Genomic DNA, 17,916 nt, shown 5'->3' with positions numbered 1-17,916 from the left:
GGTCATTACAACCCTGGCGGACGGTGTTAAAGCGGCGGTAAGACGGCAACAGGCCAGCGGTAAAAAAAAAATAATTACGACCGTGGCGGAAACCGCCAACAAAGACAGCCACTTTAACACTCCGACCACCACGGCGGTACAAACAAACAGCGCGGCGGTCACCGCCAACAGACAGGCGGGAGACAATGTACCGCCCACACTATTATGACAGGCCAATCCGCCACCTTTTCCGGGGCGGATTCACCGCGGATAAAAACACAGCGGAAACAGGAATTTCGAAGGGAAAACACTCACCTCTACACACTCCACGAGGAACGAGGACACCATGGAACCGGAACTCCAAATTCTACCTGCAATAGTCTTCCTGCTCCTCTACCAGGAGCACGAACACCGGCGGAGAAGACCACAGTGAGTACTGCACCTACGACACAAGGGAGGGGGAAGGGAAAAAACAGGGACACACACACGCAACACCCCCACCCCCACCCTCACCCACTACAACACACACACTAATACACGTTGATACATTACAGTTACACCCCCCAAGCACCCTGGAAGAATGCAAAGACAAAAGGAAATGATTTTAACAATTGTAATCCATTAAACTCCAGTGCTCCAAAATATATATACACTATAAACAAATATATACACCAATAATACAACTACAGGTATTGCACCCTTTATAGTCCGTGGACCACTGGCCCCAAAATGCATGGGCGAAGCCCACACTTGATACCCGATCAAAACAGAGAGAACACTGCAGGGGCATCAGATAGAAATGCAACAGGCACCTCAGGGGGAAGGGAAGGGGGGACACCTCAGCCGGATGAGTGCATGACGCCACATCCACGAGGGGGCTCAATGCCCACTGTTCAATCCTGGGGAGTGCAAAGCCACAGTCTCTCAAGTCTCTACAGTGGGTGGGTTGCCCACTGTTCAATCCTGGGGAGTGCAAAGCCACAGTCTCTCAAGTCTCTACAGTGGGTGGCTTGCCCACTGTTCAATCCTGGGGAGTGCAAAGCCACAGTCTCTCAAGTCTCTACAGTGGGTGGCTTGCCCACTGTAACATCCTGGGGAGTGCAAAGCCACAGTCTCTCAAGTCTCCACAGTGGGTTGCTTGCCCACTGTTCAATCCTGTGGAGTGCAAAGCCACAGTCTCTCAAGTCTCTACAGTGGGTGGCTTGCCCACTGTAACATCCTGGGGATGTGGATAACAGTCTCCACTGGTTCTGGAGAGGGCTGTGTGCCCAGAGTGCTTCATCCTGCTGAGTGCAGAGGTAGTGGATGGATCTCTACACTGGACTGGTGCCAGAGTGCTTCATCCTGTGAAGGACAGAGGTAGTGGATGGATCTCTCCACTGGTTCTGGAGGGGGACTGGTGCCCAGAGTGCTTCATCCTGTGAAGGACAGAGGTAGTGGATGGATCGCTCCACTGGTTCTGGAGGGGGACTGGTGCCCAGAGTGCATCACTCACCCCGTGATGGACCCAGTTGCGTCAGTGCCCCTGCCGCTCATGGGCTAGTGGTGCTTGAGTTGGCGGTGCCCTGTTCAGCGGTGCTTGAGTTGGCGGTACCCTGTTCAGCGGAGCTTGAGTTGGTGGTGCCCTGCCCAGTGGTGATTGAGTTGGTGGTGCCCTGTTCAGCAGTGCTTGAGTTGGCGGTGCCCTGTTCAGCAGTCCTTGAGTTGGCGGTGCCCTGTTCAGCAGTGCTTGAGTTGGTGGTGCCCGGCCCAGCGGTGCTTGAGTTGGGGGTGCCCTGTTCAGCGGTGCTTGAGTTGGCGGTGCCCTGTTCAGTGGTGCTTGAGTTGGCGGTGCCCTGTTCAGCGGTGCTTGAGTTGGCGGTGCCCGGCCCAGCTGTGCTTGAGTGGGCGGTGCCCTGTTCAGCAGTGCTTGAGTTGGTGGTGCCCTGTTCAGCGATGCTTGAGTTGGCGGTCCTTCATGGCCCAGCGGGGCTTGTGCTGGCGGTCCTTCATGGCCCAGCGTGGCTTGTGCTGGCGGTCGTTCATGGCCCAGAGGGGCTTGTGCTGGCGGTCCTTCATGGCCCAGCGGGGCTTGTGCTGGCGGTCCTTCATGGATCAGCGGGGCTGGGGCTGGCGGGGCCCTCCTGGGCAGCTGGGCTGGGGCTGGTGGGGCCCTCCTGGGCAGCTGGGCTGGGGCTGGCGGGGCCTTCCTGGACAGCGGGGATGATGGCGGTCTTCTCCGCCGTGCAGCTCTTCCCAGACTTGCCGGGTTACTTGTGGCCCTTCCCCACCTTGGGAGGTGTCACAGCTGACTCCACACTCCCACCGGGACTCCTGGGAGCGGCTTTGGTGGCTGGAGTCTTCCCCCTCTCCCGCTAGGCACTGGCCAACTTCTGATGCTTCACAGGTAGGGGACTGGCTGTGCTGTGGCTCCGTGCCACACTGGCTGTCCTGGTGCACTCCACATACCCGTGACTACAGGCACCACTGGTCCCGGAGCTGTTGTGGCTGAGGTGCTAGTTCGGGACCTATGAGATGGACCGGGTGGGGGAGGTTTTGGAAAAAGGTCAAGGCTGGACATGAAATATTTTTTTGACACACTGGGACGGGTAGCTAGAGGGGGTTTGGGAGTGGAGGAAGAGGTGGTGGTAGTAGGAGGTGTACGTTTGGTGACTTTGGGTGCAGGTGCAGGTGCATGCGCTGGAGGCTGTCGTGGGGTGGATGGCTGTTGGGTGGGTGTGTGGCTGCGTTTGTGTATCTTGGGAGGGGGCGTCACAGACACAGTGGGAGAGGACACAGGAGATGTGTGAATGGTAGTGGGGGTGGTGAGTGTACGTGAGCGGGGTGTGCTGGTGGGTGTGCTGGTGAGGGACGTAGTGGCTGTAGAGGTAGTGCATGCAGGTGTGAGTGTAGACGAGACTGGGAGGGAGGAGGGCGACGACGAGGAGGGGGACACAGTGGAGGCAGTGGATGTTGGTGTGTCTGTATGTGTGTGTTGCTTGCGTGAGTGCCTGTGGGATGTGTGGTGCTTATGTTTGCCTGAGCTTCCCTTGTGTGTTGACATGTGTGCATGCTGGTCTGTAGGTGTGCTTGGGATAGGCAGAGGTACAGGGGATTGGGTCTGGGTGGAGGAAGTTGGAGGAGGCAGGCTAGAGACGGGGACAATGGCTGCCATCAGTGCTGAGGCCAGAGTTTGAAAAGCTCGGTGAAGGGCTGCCTGACCAGAATGAATGCCCTCCAGGAATGCATTAGTTTGTTGCAACTGCCTTTCTACACCCTGGATGGCATTCACAATGGTAGACTGCACAACAGTGAGGGACCTGAAGAGGTCAATGGCCTCCTCACTGAGGGCAGCAGGGGTGACTGGGGCAGGGCCTGAGGTGCCTGGTGCGAAGGTGATGCCCACCCTCCTGGGTGAGCGGGCACGGGGCGAAGGCAGAGGGGCTGCTGGGAGGGCGGTACTGGTAGTGGGTGGCGGCTGTACCTGTAGATGCAGGGGCAGAGATGTTGCGGCCACCACAAGGGAGCTCCCATCAGAGAACGTGTCCCTGTCGCTGGTGTCAGCTCCTGTCCCCACCGTGAAGCTCCCCTCGCCCTCCGTCCCACTGGTGAATTCCGAGTCCGTAGTCTCGCCCTCCAGGGCCATGTGGGGTGCAGCTCCCTCATGCTCCGTTGCCACTGCTCCTCCGCCTGATGATGCTAATGCACACAAGAACAGGGAGACCACAAAAAGGGGGGGCGACAGAAGAAAGACATGTTGAGTGCATGGATTACCGCTACCGTTGGCAGACAAGGCAGACTCAGAAGCCCCCTGCACTATGCCGCGCTCATGGGCTCCACTGTTCAATTCCTGGGAAATGGCCTACAAGGCTATGGACGACATCTGCACACATAGATGACACAGGGGCATGAATAGCTGTACTTGTCACTCTACAGAGGTGAGCTGGGGTGCCACATGGCCTGCCTTACGGAGGGGCCTTGCCTACGGAACGCACCCTGGCCTAGGGAAACCCACAGCCCTCCTCCCCACCCAGACACCTCCACTGCACGCAAAGTCAGCAGAATGAGAGTGTACTCACCCCCTTGTGTCTGCTGTGATGCCCTCAAGCACGCATCCAACTCCGGGAAGGCCACCGCCAGGATCCTGAACATCAGGGGGGTCATGGTACGACGGGTACCCCTCCCACGTTGGGAGGCCATCCCCAGCTGAGCCTTCGCCGTCTTCTTCCTCCAGCGGTGAATGTCGCCCCCAGGGTACGTACATCCTTGGCGATGGCACGCCAAATATCTTTCTTCTGGTGGGCGCTGACCTACATGAAATGTACAGGGGAAGAAGAGAAGTCATTACCAACTGCACAGTCAAAGTGATTGGCCACCATCCCTACCCTTGCCATGTGGCACATGCATTCACCGTCTTTCATGCACGCAGCACTCTGCCCCCTTCCTTCTTACATCCAGCCCTCTCCACACAGGCATAGCCCATACAACATGCTCCCTGTGTACTTACCTGTTTGTCTGGAGGACCGTAGAGTAGTGTGTACTGGGGAGGACCCCATCCACGAGCTTCTCCAACTCCTCCGATGTGAAGGCAGGGGCCCTTTCCCCAGACACTCGAGCCATTGTCTCTTCCAGACCGAGGTCACAGCAGCACTTGCAGTGTAGGTCCTCTCCTGTCGAAGATCAGGTATAGAGTGATTGAACAGATAGAAAATGGCGGTCACGTCCGCGGTGCGTACCATCACTGCCGGCGTACATCGTCATTGGCTCCTGGGACCCATTGGGTCCAATGTTAACCAATGCAGCATTGCGCCGCGGTCTTCGACCGCCTACCGCGAAGGTGTACAACGCCAGCGCAGTTACCTCACATCCCATTGTCAATCTTTACAGGTCAGGCAGCCGCCATTTCAGGGGCCCACATGGCTTCATTTTCAACTGCGTCACACATACCTAGGCCTAGTCTCAACACACATACAGGCCACCTTTTGTGTATGATTGGTGTTCTGTGTAAACTGTGGGTACGTACCTCTGACTTGTTTGACTCTGTGCTTGCTGTTGTCCTTCATAGGCACCGTCCGCTGGGACATGTGAGGAGATGGCGGCATCCTCCGGTGTACCGACCGTTGGTGGACCTGTCGACAATGGAGGAGCGACATTTGATAATCACCTACAGGCTTGACCGTGCCACAATCCAGGAACTGTGTACCCAGTTGGAGCCAGACCTGATGTCAGCAATCCGCCATTCCACAGGAATCCCCCCTCAAGTGCAGGTGCTGTCAGTGCTCCATTTCCTTGCAAGTGGCTCTTTTCAAACAACTGTGGCCATGGCATCAGGGATGTCCCAGCCTCTGTTTTCTAACGTATTGTCCAGAGTGTTGTCTGCCCTTCTGAAACACATGCGGAACTACATCGTTTTCCCTCAGGTGGAGGATTTGCCTACAGTGAAAGGTGATTTCTATGCCCTGGGACATATCTCCAACATCATAGGTGCCATTGATGCGACCCATGTGGCTTTGGCCCCCCCCACAGGAGTGAACAGTTGTACAAAAACCGGAAGAGTTATCATTCTTTGAATGTACAGATGGTATGTTTGGCAGACCAGTACATCTCCCATGTGAATGCCACGTTTCCCTGGCTCAGTGCATGACGCCTACATCCTGCGGAATAGCAGCATCCCTTATGTGATGGGTCAACTCCAGAGCACCTGGAAGCAAGTCAGTGGGAATGGTTGTCTGGGTCTGGGGTTATCCCTCCAGGTTAGTGTGTGTGTCTAACAGTTGCCCCTCACCATTTGCAGGTGACTCTGGTTACCCCAACCTGTCATGGCTACTGACCCCAGTGAGGAATCCCAGGACCAGGGCAGAGGAACGCTACAATGAGGCCCATGGGCGAACTAGGAGGGTGATCGAGCGGACCTTTGGCCTCCTGAATGCCAGGTTCAGGTGCCTCCATATGACAGGTGGATCCCTATTCTACTCACCAAAGAAGGTGTGCCAGATCATCGTGGCCTGCTGTATGCTTCACAACTTGGCTTTGCGCGCCAGGTGCCTTTTCTGCAGGAGGATGGTCCAGATGGCGTTGTTGTGGCAGCTGTGGAGCCTGTGGACAGTGATGAGGAGGAAGCAGAGGAAGAAGACATGCAGAACAGGGACTCAGTGATCCAGCAATATTTCCAGTGAAACACAGGTAAGAATACAATCCTGCCTACTACATGTACTTTTACACTACTACCTCTCTCCTGTCTGTCGTTTTCACCCAGTGTATGGTCACTGAGTTGTCACTTTTCCTTACGGTTTCACAGATGTGGGTCCCACTGTGTGACATCTGCTTAGATTCCTCATGGACTAGAGCTGTGTGACATAGATATGTTGACATTACTATCTAAAAAACATTTTGTCACTGTAATTGCTAATACACTATTTCGAAATCACAGACAGACTCCAGATCATTTTGTGGTTTAGGTGTGTTTATTTAAATGCAAAATATTGGAGGGGGTAGTGAAATGGTGAGGGGTGATGGCGGAGGAGTGTCCATGGCAGAGTCCAGTCTATTAGTCTCACAGGTGCGCTGCCCATATGGGCATAGGAAGTGGAGCTTGGGCAGGTTAATTATGGACAGGGTGGGACAGTAGGATGACAATCAGGGTGGTCTCATTTCTTGGCGGGGGTCTTGGCATCGTTCTCTGTCTTGTTCCTGGATCTCAGGGACCGTTTGTGGGGTGGTTCTCCGTCTGCCGGGGGTGGGGTGCTGGTGTGGTGGTCCTGTGGTGCGGCGTCTTGTCCACTAGGGCAGGCGGAGGTGGTGGGCAGTTCATCGTCCATGATTGTGTCAGGGGCCCCTTGTAGTGCCACAGTGTCCCTCCTGGTGTTGAGTACTTCCTTCAGCACCCCTAAGATGGTGTCCAGGGTGGAGCTGATGGTTCTGAGTTCCTCCCTGAAGCCCATATACTGTTCCTCCTGCATGCGCTGGGTCTCCTGAAACTTGGCCAGTACCGTTGCCATCATCTCCTGGGAGTGGTGGTATGCTCACATGATGGAGGAGAGGGCCTCGTGGAGAGTGGGTTCCCTTGGCCTGTCTGCCCCCTGTCGCACGGCAGCCCTCCCAGTTCCCCTGTGTTCCAGTGCCTCTGTACCCTGGACCGTGTGCCCACTGCCACTGCCCCCAGGTCCCTGTTGTTGTTGGGGTGGTGGGTTATCCTGGGTTCCCTGTAGTGGTGGACACACAGCTGATTGACGTGTCCTGGGGACGGAGGTATGGGCCAGCTGGGTGGGTGCTGTGCTGGTGTTTCCAGAGGGAGGAAGGTCTGTGGTGGCCTGTGCCTGTGTGAGGAGAACCGACTGTCCAGAGGTCCCCAATGGTCCGGGCTGGTCATCTAGATCCAGTTGGACAGAGGTGCTGTCATCACTCTGGGCCTCTTCTGTTGGTGGTGTGGACATGTGTGGACCCTCCTGTCCGGTGACGTTGGGTAGGGGTCCTGCAGGGGAATAAAAGGATGTTTGTTAAATCTGTGTGTGTAATGGTCTGCAATGGGTGGGTGAGCGTGTACCCCAGTGCTAGCATTCCTGTGTGGGAGCTTGTGTGATGGTGGTTCAGGGGGGTGTATGGGTATGTGCAGTGGGCATGCTTTAGTGATGTGTGTCCATGCTTTGTTTTTGCATGCAAGGCTTGGTGTTAGGATGTGTGGTTTGTGATGTTGGGACATTTGTGAGGAGTTAGAGTGATGGGGTGAGGGTGGGGGTATGTGCTGGCATGCAGGTAGGGTGGGGGATGTAATAGTTAAGATTTGACTTACCAGAGTCCATTCCTCCACCTACTCATGCGAGGCCCTCAGGATGTAGAATCGCCAAGACCTGCTCCTCCCATGTTGTTAGTTGTGGGTGAGGAGGTGGGGGTCCGCCGCCAGTCCGCTGAACCACCAGGTGGTGTCTTGAGACCACGGAACGCACCTTCCCCCGTAGGTCGTTCCACCTTTTCCTGATGTCCTCCCAATTTCTTGGGTGTTGTCCCACTGCGTTGATCCTGTCCACTATTCTTCGCCATAGCTCCATCTTCCTTGCAATTGAGGTGTGCTGCACCTGTGCTCCGAATAGCTGTGGCTCTACCCGGACGATTTCCTCCACCATGACACTGAGCTCCTCCTCCGAGAACCTGGGGTGTCTTTGCTGTGCCATGGGGTGGTGTAGGTGATGTGTGGGATGGAGTGTGTGGTGATAAGTGTGGTGATATGTAGTGGTGTGTTGTGTGAGGTGCGTGGAAGTTGTGTGGGTGATGGTGTTGTGTGCCTGTGGATGCTGTTGTTCTTGCTGGTGGTGTCTCTCTCTGGCCTTCTTTCTGAATTTTTGGTAGTAAGGGTTTGTGGGTGATGTGGGTATGTGTTTTATATTGTAATGGCTGTGTGGGAGTGGTTTCTGCATGTGTCTCAGGTGTGTGTATTTTGGATTGTCCAATGTGGCTGTGTTTTGTATGTGTGTGGGTATTTTGAGCACGGCAGTGTGTACCGCCAATGGAATACCGCGGATGAAAGACCGCTGCATGGATTCGTGTGTCGTGATAGTGTGGGCGTATTTCTGTTGGCGTGACGGTGGAGGATTTGTTTTCGCCAGTTTATCACTGACCTTTGGTGTGGCGGACTTGTGTGGGTGTCTGAATTTTTGGCGGATTCCGGGATGTGGGTCATAATAGCTGTGGCGGAATTCCGCGGCCGCGGCGGTGTGTTGGCGGTCTTCTGCACGACGGTAAGCGGCTTTTACCGCCAATGTTGTAATGACCGCCATAGTAATTAAAATTGCTTTACTTTGAAAAACCATTGAAATTCACTGAAAAAAACAAAGGTTACAGGCACATAATAGATTCTGAATTTACTCGTACAAAATCATAGAAATTCAGCAGTTATAGTTAGAATTCTTTTAAGTAACTATAACTCGCGCCCTAAGGAAACTATAACTTGCGCCTTTGCCATGCACAGCTAATTACTCCACTTATTATATCATTGATGAGGTCTTGTATGGCATCTTTGATATTATCACTTCAACCTTTGCAATAAAATTATTGATGAAACTGTGCATGACAAGGGCACGAGTTATAGTTACCTTTGTTTTTTTTCCAGTGAATTTCTATATTTTTTCAAATTCTGGGGGTCATTCCGACCCTGGCGGTTGACTACCGCCAGGGCCGGGGACCGCGGATGCACCGCCAACAGGCTGGCGGTGAATCCATGGGCATTCTGACCGCGGCGGTACAGCCGCGGTCAGAAACGGGAAACCGGCGGTGTCCCGCCGGTTTCCCGCTGCCCTAGGGAATCCTCCATGGCGGCGCTGCAGGCAGCGCCGCCATGGGGATTCTGACCCCCTTACCGCCAGCCTGGTTCTGGCGGTTTTGACCGCCAGAACCTGGCTGGCAGTAACGGGTGTCGTAGGGCCCCCTAACAGGGCCCCACCAAGATTTTCAGTGTCTGCCAAGCAGACACTGAAAATCGCGACGGGTGCAACTGCACCCGTTGCACCCCTTCCACTCCGCCGGCTCCATTCGGAGCCGGCATCCTCATGGAAGGGGGTTTCCCGCTGGGCTGGCGGGCGGCCTTCTGGCGGTCGCCCGCAAGCCCAGCGGGAAACTCAGAATTACCGCGGCGGTCTTTTGACCGCGCAGCGGTATTCTGACGGCAGGACTTTGGCGGGCGGCCTCCGCCGCCCGCCAAAGTCAGAATGACCCCCTCTATTTCCTAACTATAATGTCCCTGTAACCTTCGTTTTTTTCTGTGAATTTCTTTTTTTAACGTATAGTAATTTTCATTACTATGGGGGTCATTCTGACACCGACCACGGGAGCACCGCCAACAGGCTGGCGGTGCTCCCACGAGCATTCTGACCGCGGCGGTTCAGCCGCGGTCAGAAGCGGAAAGTCGGCGGTCTCCCGCCGACTTTCCGCTGCTCGGGGGAATCCTCCATGGCGGCGGCGCGCGCTCCGCCGCCATGGGGATTCTGACACCCCTTACCGCCATCCTGTTCATGGCGGGAAACCCGCCATGAACAGGATGGCGGTAGGGGGTGCCCGGGGCCCCTGGGGGCCCCTGCAGTGCCCATGCCAATGGCATGGGCACTGCAGGGGCCCCCGTAAGAGGGCCCCGCAAAGTATTTCAGTGTCTGCTTTGCAGACACTGAAATACGCGACGGGTGCAACTGCACCCGTCGCACCCCTGCAACTACGCCGGCTCAATTCTGAGCCGGCGTCCTCGTTGCAGGGGCATTTCTGCTGGGCCGGCGGGCGCTCTTTCGGAGAGCGCCCGCCGGCCCAGCGGAAATGTTTAAATGGCCGCCGCGGTCTTTTGACCGCGGTGCGGTCATTTCACGGCGGTACCTTGGCGGACGGCCTCCGCCGTCCGCCAAGGTTAAAATCACCCCCTATATGTTAATCCAACCACTGCCACACACTGCCGAAGGAAGTTGGCCACAGCTTATCTCTCTGGTTATAAAAATAAGTGTAAGAGGGTGTATGAGGGGTGAAAGTGGCTGTGAGAGTCTCTGTCTGGGTGTGCGAGTGCATGCATCAGTGTCTTGGTGGGTGCATCAGTTTCTGAGTGGGTCTGTGAGTGGGTGCATGAGGGTCAGAGTGGGTCCGTTAGTGGGTGCGTCGGTGTCTCACTGGGTCTATGAATGGGTGCATCAGTGTCTGAGTGGGTCTGTGAGTGGGTGCCTGGGGGTCTCAATGGGTCTGTGAGTGGGTTCATGAGGGTCTGATTGAATTTGTGAGTGGGTATGTGAGGGCCCGAGTGGGTCTGTGAGTGGGTGCATCAGTGTGTTAGTGGGTCTCTGAGTGGATGTGTCAGTGTCTGTGTGGGTCTGTGAATGGATGTGTGAGGGTCAGAGTGGGTCTGTGAGTGGGATGAGAGAGTGTCTGAGTCAAGATTTTCGGGGTGGTCTCACCGCCACAAAAAGTCTGGCGGAAATGAACAACATAAAAGGAGACACTCACCTTCAGGAACACTGACACGTTTGCAGCCGCCATGGAACCCTAACTTCAAGTATTCCCTTAGCTCCTGCTGGCCATACAACTCCAGAACCAGTGATGGTGACGAATACAACCACCGTAAGTACACCCACCTAGCACACACTGGAGGGAAGGTGATCAGTGCACACCCACACACAACCCAGGCACATGGCCACACACACTTGCAAACATACATCTTTACACACAAACACATCTACATACACACACTCACACACACCACTGCCAACATACACGTGCCATACACACACCACACCGCACACACACCACCGCCACTATCAAACACATCCACACACAACACGAGTCACACAATGATAACACCATCGTAACCACACAAACGCAATGGCAGAGAAGCACACCGCACACCTCTACAGGAAAACACATACTGGCAGCAGCACGTAACAACAGCACACAACCAATACAAACAGTAACACTGCCAAACAACGTGTCAGATCACACGTCACGTCCACCCAACACACAAAGTACATCGCCGATGCATCACAACACACACACCACTACCACACAATGCCACACAACACCAGCACAACACATCACAAGTCCATAGCACAACTCACCCACACAACTCATGCTGCAACACTAACACATCAGATACACAGAAGACACACACCATACATATACAACACATACATGTGGAAGGAAAGGCAGGACAAGTTTGTAACCCTCGACACCAACTGTTCACTGGTGCAGATATAATAAATATATAGATTATGATGTCCAAAAAACTGCACAATATGGACCTACATTCCAGTTCAATTGTTCATAGTGCCCCAGGCACATTGGGCAAATGTCTCTGGGCCCAACTTGACTCCTGACTGCAAAGTGGCCTACTCATGGCAGGGGCATGAATGGGGCAGGCATGCACCTCAGGGGTGATGGGGGCTTGGGTTTGGGAGGGGAGGCCTTGGTTTGGGTTTGGAGGGAGGAGGGGTTTGCCCTTAGTCTTCGACTTTGGGGGAGTGCCCTTGATTTTGGGTTTGGGAGGGGTGACCTTTGTTTTTATGGGGATCAAAGTCTTTGCTGGGGGAGGGGCATGGGCCATACCAGGGGGGCCATGGGAGGACTGAGAGTTGAAAGGACTGGGTTTGGGGAGGGTATCAGGGCACTTGGGGTAAACAGGGACTGGGCCAGTGGGAGGGAACAGGGCAAATTCAGAGGAATCTTTTTTTTTAAGGACACAATGGCGGTCATGGGAAAAAAGTTTTGGAGTGGATGGAGAGGGACTGCTTGAGATGTAAGTGTATGTGCCTTGGCTGCTGCTGCATGAGTGGATGCCATGTGTGTGCTGGGTGTCGGGTGGAGGGGGAAGAGATACAGGGAGATTACAGGGTCGATGTGTGAGTGTCTGTTGGGGTGGTGTCTGCAGGTAAGGTGGATGTGCTGCATGTGAGGTCTGCTAATGTGGTGACGGTGGGCGTGACGGGACATGTGGCTGGATCTGGTAGTGTTGATGTGTTGTGTGTTGTGGTGTTTGTGTGCGGTTGTGATGTGTGTATCGTGTTGATTGTGCTGTTGTGTGGTGTGTGCTGCGTGTGAAGTGTATTTGTGCCTATGGTGTATCAGTGGTAAGTGATGGGTCTGTGGCTCCTCGCTGTCTGTCTAGTTGTAGTTGCAAAGGATTGTGGGTTGTGTGGGTGTGTGTTTTATAGTGGTGGGTGTGTGTAGTGTAGGTATGTGTCTCAGGCGTGGGGTGTTCATGGTGTCCAATGTTGCGTTGGGTTCTGGCGCAGGTGATATTTTGAGCGCACCGCCAATGGTTTTCAACCGTGCAATGACTGCTGTGCTGATTTGTGGGTCGTAACATGGAGGGCGGGACACTGTCTGCATGTTGGGGCTGGTGGTGGGAACACCTCTCTCACGCCCTCGGTCAGCCTGGCGGTGTCAGATTTGTGGCTTTTTTTGGGCAGTCTTCAGTATGTGACACGTAATACGGCAGTCGGGATACAGCCATCACTGACGGTATTTTGAAGGCCACCACCATGGCCATCTTCTGAAAAGACCGCCAAACTCATAATGAGTGCCCAAGTGTGATTTATTGTGTGGTCTTTGAGGTTTTATGTTGAGGTTTTGTTTCTTTAGAAATGCACACTTTTCTTCTTTCTCCTCCTCTTGAAAAGCTGCCTGCAATAGCAGAAAGCACTCTGAAGCTGATAGTCCCACAACACATGCCATGGGAGTGACACAAGTTTACACCTGGATGTCAGCTACAGTGATATGTGCATCAAAAGGTTCCCAGCCCTCCTGTTTATGTTTCCCATATCAGCTCTATCTCCTTCCTGAGATGTGTCTAGTCCCCTTCCTTGTGATCTGTCACTGAATCAAAGAGCATCATTTGAAGTGGACTGTGGGAGTCTCTCTCTCCTTTCTACAGTGTGTCCCACCCAGCTCATAGGAAAGCAGCAATACACAAATCTGTCTGAGGGTATTATTTTACTTCTCATGTGTTTATCCTGCAGGACTGGGTCTCCCAAAATGCATCCCATTTTCTTCCATATAATGTACAAGTGCAGGCACACTTGCACACAGTGCATATTTACAGCACACACGCTGTCCAGTACTGTTACCTCCATGTATTGTGCCACCCCAGGCTGACATACACTCATTCACTCTGTGTGCACTGTTCAGCACTGTAGCCTTTCTATATTGTGCCATGGTGTGCTAAATGCAAACACAGACACTGCTAGCACGCACACATTCACCATAGGCGGACTAATAATTCCGGAGCACACATAGAAAGACGAAAACTCCTCTAGTGATTGTTTTTGTGCAGGAAGGGATACCTTTCTTAATAAAAACAATCATCCCCACAGCACAGGCACTCTTGCACCATGATTCAAGGGTGCCTGCTTTGGCACATGGTAGCAATATGTGCACCAGTGCAAGGGGAGGGGACAGAAATGTGCACTACCTTGTAGATACAGTGCATTTCTGCCCTTTCCCAGTGGCACAGGGTGGTGCACCAAGGAACTTGCAGTGCAGCCCTGCACCATGGGTTTCTAAATGACGCCCTATGTTTTCAAGAAGTAAAAAACCCTTTACAAGGTACTGAGGGCCTCATTATGAACACGGCGGGAATCCCCGCCGTGTTCATGCTGGCGGTCTGAACACAGACCGCCAGCCCGTTGATGACCCGCTGGCCGTATTACCAACATTCCGCTGGGCTGGCGGCAGAAACAGTGTTTCTGCCAGCCGGCCCAATGGAATACTGGGCCTGGACATTGCCGATAGCTCCAAATGGAGCCGTCGTCAATGCTGCAGTGCGGTGGGTGCAGCAGCACCCGCCGTGCATATCACTGCCTGTAAATCGGACAGTGACCTGTGTGACGGGGCTGTGCACGGGGCCCCTAACCTGCACTGCCCATGTCAAGTGAATGGGCAGTGCAAGGGCTGAACTGTCGGATAGAGAACTCTGCCATCATCAGGATGCCTGGCGGCGGTAGCCTGGCGCTGGCGAAGGGCCGTCTGTGGCGGTAATTTCTGCCACCGCCGGCATGGCGGTCTGGACCGCCATGTTTATAATGAGGGCCTGAGTCATTAAACCAGAGTGTTAGAAATGGGGTCTTTGGTTGACAGTCAGGTTACCCCCTGTTCAAGCAAGGACCCTCACTCTAGTCAGGGTAAAAGAGAATCACCCTCAGCTAACCCCTGCTTACCCCCTTGGTAGCTTGGCAGAGCAGTAGGCTTAACCTCAGAATACAAGGTGCAGCACCACTTTTCTTGTGCCTCTTAGCACCCCCCTAATGCCACCATGTGTGCCAAGTATTTAAAATATGGCGCACCATGGCAGTAGACCAGGGTACCAGTGTTATAATGTTTGACGCTAGTCCGGCGCTTTGCAGGATTAATGCCAAAACTTTTTATGCTAATCCTGCAATGCACCCAGAGGCCCATTGAAAACAATGGAAGCCTCCCTTTAATGGCAGCTCTTAGCAGGCATTAAAAATGCTGATAAAAATGATGCAAAGAAATCTCTTAGATTTCTTTGTGCCATTTCTTTAGTCCCCTTAGTAACAAAACTCCCACATTGCATACCTTATGCCTGCTGCAGGCATAATGTGGTGCAAGGGGCTACAAAGTGGTGCAATGCAAGCATTGCGCCACTTTGTAAATATGGCGTGACATTTTTGGTCTTCCAACGCCACGTTAGCATTAAAAAAATGACGTTAATGTGGCATTGGAATGGGGCTAGGCTCTCTTAAATCTGGGCCTATATATTTTTATATAATCCGCTGTGGACTCTCTTTTGTGGTGTATTTATTGTGTCATTGGTGTGAGGGTGTTGCACAAATACTTTACCCATGATCTCTGAGGATATGCCTGACTGCTCTGTGCCAAGCTACCAGGGGGTGAGCACAGGTTATCTTTAGTGTGTAACTGACTTGCCCTGACTTGAGTGGTGGATTCTGCCTGGCGTAGGCACACACCCAAGCCAACCAGAAAACTCATTTCTAACAGGGCAATCTTCTATCTCTACGTGTTTCTCCAGCCAGCCCTGGAGTTCTCAGTTTGGACCAACAGGCCTCATGCACTGCACCACTCACATGCACTTTGCATATCTTTACCACTGCATTCATACACCTGTGTACCTTTCCATGAACTTTGAGTGGGCTCACCTCCACTCCCATTATGTAAGTAAACTGGCCTGGCCATGCTATTAATGCTAATAATTTCTCATTGCAAAACAGTATGCTGCCACTACCGTGCATGTGCTACATAGCTCTTGCTGAGGACAGCACATTGTGCGCCGCTCTCAATCTAAGCGGGCCGCAGTCAATCAATCAATCAATCAAAAAAAAAAAAAAATTATAGACCGTGCTACTCACCCATCAGGGTCTCAAGGCGCTGGGAGGGGGGGGTCAAAAAGGGGTGGGGCAGGGAGGGTCACTGTTCGAACAGCCATGTCTTGAGGTTTTTTCTGAAGAGCAGGAGGTCTTTGGTTTTGCGAAGGTTGGTGGGGAGGGAGTTCCAGGTTTTGGGGGCGAGGTAGGAGAAGGACCTACCTCCTGTGGTGGTGCATTGGATGCGGGGGACTGTGGCTGATCGGAGGTTGCGTGTGGAAGTGTGGAAGTTCACTCTTTCGTTGAGGTAGGTTGGGCCGGTGTTGTGGAGGGATTTGTGAGCGTGGATGAGGATCTTGAATGTGATTCTCTTGTCTATGGGGAGCCAGTGAAGGGATTTGAGGTGTGGTGAGATTCGTTCGTGGCGGGGGAGGCCAAGGACGAGGCGTGTTCTGGATTCTCTGGAGTTTGGTGCCGGCCTAGAGGACGTTACCGTAGTGTAGTCTGCTGCTGATGAGTGCATGGGTGACTGTCTTCCTGGTCTCTGGGGGAATCCATTTGAAGGATTTTTTTAGAGTGCGGAGTGTGTGGAAGCAGGAAGAGGTTAGGGCATTGGTTTGCTGTGCCATGGAGAGGGAGGGGTCTAGGATGATGCCGAGGTTGCGTGCGTGGTTTGCGGGGGTGGGTGCGGGGCCTAGGGCGGTGGGCCATCAGGAGTCATCCCATGTGGTTTTGTTGGGGCCGAAGATGATGATCTCGGTTTTGTTGGAGTTAAGCTTGAGGTGGTTAGTAGTCATCCAGTTGGCGGTGTCGAGGAGAGCAGCGTGTAGGTTGGTTTTGGCCGTGGTGGGGTTGCGGGTGAGAGAGAGGATGAGTTGGGTGTCATCTGCTTTCAAGAGGATAGTGATTCCGTGTGCTCGGAAGATGTTGGCTAGGGGGATCATGTAGATGTTGAAGAGTGTGGGGCTGAGGGAGGACCCTTGGGGGACTCCGCAGATGATCTTGGAAGTGGTGGAGTGGAAAGGTGGAAGGCGGACTCTCTGGGTCCGGTCGGTAAGGAAGGAGGTGAGTTAGTCTAAAGCTTTGTGGCGAATTCCTATGTTGTGGAGGCGTGTGCGGAATGTGTGGTGGCAGACGGTGTCAAACCTTGGAGAGGTCTAGGAGGATGAGTGCGACGGTCTCGCCTTTGTCGACTTTGGTCCTGATGTCGTCAGTGCATGCGATGAGAGCGGTTTCGGTGCTGTGGTTCTTGCGGAACCCGGATTGTGAGGGGTCAAGAGTGTTGTTTGCTTCGAGGAAGTGGGATAGGCGGGCGTTGACTAGTTTCGCGGCAAACTTGGCGGGGAAAGGGAGGAGGGAGATGGGGCGATAGTTGGAGAGGATCTCCGGGTCGGCTTTGTTTTTTTTTAGGAGAGCAGTGATTTCCGTGTGCTTCCAGGGGTCTGGGTAGGTGGCGGAGTTGAAAGAGGAATTGATTATGTTGCGGAGTATGGGGGCGATGGTTGGTCTGGCTTTGTTGTAGATGCGATGTGGACAGGGGTCGGAGGGGGATCCGGAATGGATGGAGTTCATGGTTTTTTCGGTTTCTTCGGGTGTGGTGGGGGTCCACGTGGTGAGTGTGGTGGGGGGGTCATGAGTGGGGGTTGGGTTGGGTGAGTGAGGGGTGTGTGCAGTGGGTGTGTGTGGTATGAAGCTGTTGTGGATGTCCAGGATTTTGTGGTGGAAGTGGTTGGAGAGGGCGTCACATAGGGGCTGTGTGTGTGAGGGGTCTATGTTGCTGGCTTTGGGTTTGGCAAGTTCATTAATGATGGTGAAGAGTTCTTTGCTGTTTTGAGAGTTGTTGTCAAGGCGTGTCTTGTAGTGATCTCTTTTGGCGGTGCGTATGAGTTGGTGATGGGTGCGAATGGTGGTTTTGAGGGTGGAGAAGTTGGTTGTGGAGGGTTCTAGTCGCCATATTTTCTCCGCTTGGCGGCATTTGCGCTTGGAGTCTTGGAGTTCGGGGGTGAACCATGGGGCATTCTTGATGTTGCGGGTGGCAATGTGTTTTGTGAGGGGGGCTAGTGTGTGTGCGCAGGTGGTGATCCATTTGGAGAGGTTGTGTGCTCCTGTGTTGGAGTTGTTGGCGTGGGGGGGGGGTTGTGAGCCAGTTGGGAGTTTAGTCGTT

The sequence above is a fragment of the Pleurodeles waltl genome, chromosome 3_1 (genome assembly GCF_031143425.1).
Source record: "Pleurodeles waltl isolate 20211129_DDA chromosome 3_1, aPleWal1.hap1.20221129, whole genome shotgun sequence".
NCBI classification, from domain to species: domain Eukaryota; kingdom Metazoa; phylum Chordata; class Amphibia; order Caudata; family Salamandridae; genus Pleurodeles; species Pleurodeles waltl.
The sequence above is the reverse complement of the archived record's forward strand: the minus strand, read 5'-3'. Positions refer to the sequence as shown.